This window comes from Ahaetulla prasina, chromosome 6 (assembly GCF_028640845.1).
Source record: "Ahaetulla prasina isolate Xishuangbanna chromosome 6, ASM2864084v1, whole genome shotgun sequence".
Taxonomy (NCBI): domain Eukaryota; kingdom Metazoa; phylum Chordata; class Lepidosauria; order Squamata; family Colubridae; genus Ahaetulla; species Ahaetulla prasina.
The window spans coordinates 34,163,350-34,169,656 of NC_080544.1; the positions used below are offsets into that span (position 1 = coordinate 34,163,350).

The following is a 6,307-nucleotide window of genomic DNA, read 5'->3' on the forward strand; positions in this document are numbered from 1 at the left end:
ATGTAGTTGAAGTAAACATTCTGCTTTCTTCTGAAACTTTTTTCTTTTCTTGAATTATCCATGGTTGGCCTACCGGGGATTGAAAAGCTCAATAAATCACATGCTAGCAGGTGCCATCACATTGGCGGTTGTGATGCATATTTTGAGTGACAGGGAGCCACAGCAGAGGGGTGAAAGAGCCACATGCGGCTCCAGAGCAGCAGGTTGCTGACCCCTGACTTAGTCTACCACACTAGCTTTTAGAATGAGCGAGAAAGTAACTTATCTGATTGATTGATTGATTGTATATGCTGCCCACCTCCTATTTAACCACTTTTTGTAATATTTAAGGCTGCAACACAAAGCTAAAGTTTAAAGGACAGGAAACATTAGTCGTATGTACATCAATCAATGTAGAAATAAATATTCTTGTATGATGAGCTCACCCCTTGAACTGAGGATTACAGGATTAGTCCTCGATTTATAACAATTCGTTTAGTGACCGTTCAAAGTTGCAATACAACAGCAGTGAAAAAAATGACTTACTAACATTTTTCAAACTTACAACCTTTGTAGCCTCCCTGTGATTATGTGACCAAAATCCAGATGCTTGGCAATTGGTTCATATTTATGACAGTTGTAGTGTCCCACGGTCACGTGATCTCCTTTTGCAACCTTTTGACAAGCAAAATCAATGGGGAAGACAGATTCACTTAACAACTGTGTTACTGACTTAACTGCAATGATTCACTTAACAACTGTGGCAAGAAAGGTTGTAAAATGGGGCAAAACTCACTTAACAAATGTTTCACTTAACAACATAAATTTTGGGCTCAATTGTGGTCGTAAGTTGAGAACTACCTGTAACCTAAGTCCTATTTAGAAAGGAGCATGATTTAATGGGATTTAGTCTTGGGCAAGAAGATTTGTCTACAACAACTCGCCCTAGCCAACTTGCCATGGGACAACTCTACATGGGACAAGAGTTACCCTAATCTCGAAGAAATAGTGGAATAGAATCATTAAAGAAAGGATGCCAAAGGAGGGGCAAAATGAAATGTGAATTATAAAAATGAAAATATTTTTAAAATTATTTTAAATAATTAAATTGAATTGTTGAATTTTCCTGCAGTGAGTTGCCCCGTGGTGAGTTGGCCACGATGAGTTGTCCCACAACAAGTTGACCACAATGAGTTGGCTGTGATGAGTTATCCCATTCTGTCCTAAGAAGTGGCTTACTCATCCCAGAGGTGCTTTTTCCAAAGGCAACTGGACTTGTTTTTCTTTGAAGACGTTTCGCTTCTCATTCAAGAAGTCAGAACTGAAGAAGCTTCTTGGATGAGAAGTTAAATGTCTTCAAGGAAAAACAAAGTCTAGTTGCCTTTGGAAAAAGCACTTTTGGGACAACCATCACCTGGAGGACTGAGAATTTCCATAGACGTGTGGCTTGTTTGTTTTTGCTGCAGATGAGGAGGGTGCTGCTTTTCTGAATGCAGGAGGAGGGGGAGTCCCTTCAGGAAATCTCTGGGTTTCCTTTGATGTGGCCCCTGGACACTGTCCACCAAGATTACAGTTATCTCTTCAATTACTTCGCTGAACTGATCGCCTCTTACTTCCCATCACTTAATTGGTTCCTACTGCCAGGCATCCCGCTGATTTCCCATGCTTTTCCATCCACACTTGAAATCATGCCAAATTGCCTTCAGGAATCATTCTACTTGGTGTCTGGACAGCCATACTGGAAATTAATTAGAGGACATGTATGATTCCGTTTATCTATTAAAATGTATACCATGTTCTCCATTGATTGCCATCTTCCTTTTCTTTTCTTTTATGTACACTGAGAGTGTATGCACCAAGACAAATTCCTTGCGTGTCCAATCACACTTGGCCAATAAAAAATTCTATTCTATTCTATTCTATTCTATTCTATCCTATCCTATCCTATCCTATCCTATCCTATCCTATCCTATTCTATTCTATTCTTTGATTCCCATGATAGGAGAGTGGTTCTTGCTGGACAACCATGTCTTTCTGTTATATCTTGAGCACCTCCATGCAAAATGCAAGTTTTGTGTTTAGGAAAAATATCAGATCTGCACAGTCATTCAGATGGCTTTTAAGCATATGATGAATCGCTTGTTTTAAAATCCAGATTAACAGAAACAGTCTAGGGTGCAAAGTAGCACTGAAAGGGTTACAGGTATATTATAATTGCCTACTTGCAATTCAATATGCATTGCTTTGTTGACCTGAGGTTGCCTAGGATGAGAAGCCTAACCAGAATTCATTATGGAACCTTGCAATATTTACTTTGCAGAATGCTTTAACATAAACTGATGTTTCTCAACTTTGACAATTTTAAGACCTGTGGAGTTCAATTGTCATAATGCCCAGCATGGCTGGCTGGGGAATTCGGGGAATTGAAATCCACAGATCTTAAAGTTGCCCTGAATTATTATTAATCCTGAATACTGCTCCATCAAGCTTTTCAGCAATCATTTAAATTTTAGACAGTGAAATTCAGATGTTCTCCTTTAGGGAGTTTAAAACATTGAAATGAGATTGAGATCCTAAAAATCATTTGACTGTTCTATGTTCATGAAAATTACTAGAACTCAAAAAGCAAACAAGGGTTTTTTCCACATGCTGACAGAGAAATTGGTCTGTTTGCATCATTGTCAACGTCAGAATATGTTTTTCTCTTATATTAGAGGGCTGTTTATCATAGTATCATTTACAAGAAAGAATAAACTAGAGAAATAATAATTAGTTTCTATATCCTAAGGAGTTACTTTGTTCTGTCATGTGGGGATTGGAATTGCATTTTTATTGAACCCAACCCTGGGTGATTAAACTTTCATTTTGAATGTCTTTATCATAATGGGTTTACATAATATTCACCATCTAAACAGGTGTACTGTATAGTACTGTTTAATGTTTGCAGAGACTGCCTTTGCGGTGTTGATTTTTAGTCACCAGATAAAAGCTTACTCAGAAATTGGTTAAGGTTAAAAATTTAGTTTCAAGAAATAGAAAATGAAACATTATCTTTTAAATATTGGAATAATACTGAAATAGAAAGAGTCTGGGCAAACCAATATCTTTTTTCTAATCTGGTATTCTCTGGAAATTCCCATCACCAATCAGATCAACCAGTAGTTTTGATAACAAGAAAGGAGTTACATCCAAAACATCTAGAAGGCCCCAATAAAGGGGAATATTTGTAGCTCAAGGTTGAAATGAGGGGTCCTCATCCTGCAGATGTTGCAGATGTAACACTGATCATGTTAACCTAGTTTGGGTAATGACACATCTACAAGAAAACCACCAAGCTCAGAGAGCACCAAGGATCCTTCACATCTAGAAATTATAAGATTAAATAATTACTTTCATTGGTGGTAGATCTAAGAATTTCAGATGAAGAATTTGTGGCCTCCAGATATTGCTGAAGTACATATTTGGGCACTAGTAGTAGAGACAACTGGAAGAAACTGTCAGCATCCATCAACATCCCTTATTGGCCGTGTCTGCTCGAGATAAAGGGATGAAGGTTCCCTATGACCATATATGGCTATGACCATATATGGTGGGTGAACAGAACAGAAAGCTTATTCACACAATCCATCAGCGCAGTCATATACATATCTACTCATATATACAACATACAGAGTTGAACCAAATCAATAAAGGAAAATTTTGTAGGTCAAGGGGTTGAAAGGAAGGGTTCTTGATGATGATGATGTTACCTAGTTTCAATCAGAATAGAGCTGGAAGGGACTTTGGAGGTCTTCAAGTCCAACCCCCTGGCTCAAGCAGGAGACCCGATATCATTTCAGATAGGTAGTTGTCCAGTCTTTTCTTAAAAACTTTCAGGGATGAAGCACCTACAACTTCTGAAGGCAAGCTGTTCCACTGGTTAATTGTCCTCACTGTTAGGAAGTTTCTTTTCTTTTCTTTTTTTTTAGTTGGTATAGAGAGTTTATTGAAGTGCTTTATGCTTGGATGTTGCTCTTAGCAGTGAATGCCATATAATATACCTATTAATGCTGCCAATACCCATGGTCCACTCCAGGCACCCCGATGATCCACACTGACTGTAAAAAGAGGTTTGATCTCCAAGACATCCTCATTGTTGCGCTGAGCCTTGCGCAAGATACTATAGGACTCCTCATCAAAAAACTTCACCTCATAGGTGCCCGAGCGAGCCAGCTTATGTTCCAGGCTCCAAGAAACCTGATAGCGACCAACATCCTAACATCGTGTAACAGGGAATTGCTTGCCATTGACATCTGCATAGAGGGCCACATTTTGGGCTCCATTTTTACAGGTGAGGGAGATCTCAACAACAAAGATGGTTTCAGAAGAAATAACAGTATCTGAGGTAGTATAATAGGATGGAGAAATAACTGGTTTTGTGCATGTTTCACCTCACACCCCACTCAGCACCAGCAAGGCAGACACCAGCCACGGCAGCCCCAACCCGGCCCCCGCCATCACCGAGCAGGGAAAGAGGGAGCAATGACCAACCAAAGGAAGTTTCTCCTTTGCTCCAAGTTGCTTCTCTCCTTGAGTAATGAAACGTCTGCAAGAAAACAGCCAAGCTCAGAGAGCACCAAGGACTCATCATCTGAACCAAATTGTTGCCTGTCAAAGATGGGCATTTGGTTTATTTTCAGGTTTTCCTTTTCCTATCTAATTTGTAGATGAACAGAACAGAACAGAACAGAACAGAACAGAACAGAACAGAATAGAATAGAATAGAATAGAATAGAATAGAATAGAATTTTTTATTGGCCAAGTGTGATTGGACACACAAGGAATTTGTCTTGGTGCATATGCTCTCAGTGTACATAAAAGATACCTTCATCAAGGTACAACACTTACAACACTTAATGATAGTCATAGGGTACAAATTTAACACTTGATACAACTCTTAATGATAGTCAAAGGCTACAATTAAGCAATCAGAAAACAATATCAGTATAAATTGTAAGGATACAAGCAACAAAGTTACAGTCATAAGTGGAAGGAGATGGATGATGGGAATGATGAGAAGATTAATAGTAGTGCAGATTTAGTAAATAGTTTGACAGTGTTGAGGGAATTATTTGTTTAGTAGAGTGATGGTGTTCGGGGAAAAACTGTTCTTGTGTCTAGTTGTTCTGGTGTGCAGTGCTCTATAGTGTCATTTTGAGGGTAGGAGTTGAAACAGTTTATGTCCAGGATGTGAGGGATCTGTAAATATTTTCACAGCCCTCTTTTTGATTCGTGCAGAATACAGGTCTTCAATGGAAGGCAGTTTGGTAGCAATTGTTTTTTCTGCAGTTCTAATTGTCTTCTGAAGTCTGTTTCTGTCTTGTTGGGTTGCAGAACCAAACCAGACAGTTATAGAGGTGCAGATGAGAGATTCAATAATTCTTCTGTATCTCTGTAATTAATTATAAGCCTGTATTCTCCAATAATTTCCCAAGCAAACAGAAAATGGAGGAGAGAATGAAAAGATTCTCATCTCAGATTTAACATTTTACTGGAAACGTATCTTTTTATCCATTGGCTGAAGTATTCTTGAAGCCTTGAAAACATGATGTCCTCATGTTTTATATTCTTTACTGATGAGTGTTGACATATCATCTTTAAATATTTGTGAAGTTCCATGGGCATTATTATTAGTTTGTATGGGAGGTTGGGGAGGTTTTCAGGTGCTCTCAAGTGGCCAGTTACAGCCAAGGGATTGTTTATTGCATTTCCTGCACCAGAGTATGTATTCCTGTATTTGTAGATGGCAAATAAAAATAGGCTGGCTCAGTTCTTTTTGTTACATTAAAGCAAACAGATGGCAGAGGTTTTATACAGAGAAGCAGATGGATTGCAGTTGACATGGTGACTGAGGTAGGCCGGCAGTGTTTGAAAATAGTTGCGCAGGAATAAAGAGTTCAGTCCCACAGAAGGAAAAATAATTCTGCCACCTCCTACAGTTAACTTGATGGAAACTGTATTTTTCTTCAACCCACACTTTGATGGAAATATGTGAAGTTCAACCAAAAGACTGGAAGCCTGCATGCTCCTGTGATTAATAATTTGTTCACAGAACTGGTTTTTATTTATCAAATTATAAAACATTAATTAATTACAGTCTGCCTTTGGCAGGGTTAATTTATATTTCTAAAAAAACAGGTGTTTCAGCTACAGTAAGTTTAACAGGAAGACGAGTCACTTTCCCCCTTCCCCTTATCATTTGATTATATTCCATTTTTCTTCAAAGTCCTTGCATTGTTTCTTGTTGATGAAGTAAGGAATAGCTTACCTTTCAAGACTAACAGTTGAT

At 38.4% G+C, this 6,307-nt stretch overlaps 1 pseudogene; it reads right to left on the bottom strand.

The window, feature by feature from the left end:
* Positions 1-3,974: 3,974 nt before the first annotated feature.
* LOC131200968 (translocon-associated protein subunit delta-like) lies at positions 3,975-4,476 on the bottom strand (annotated as a pseudogene).
* Positions 4,477-6,307: the final 1,831 nt, after the last annotated feature.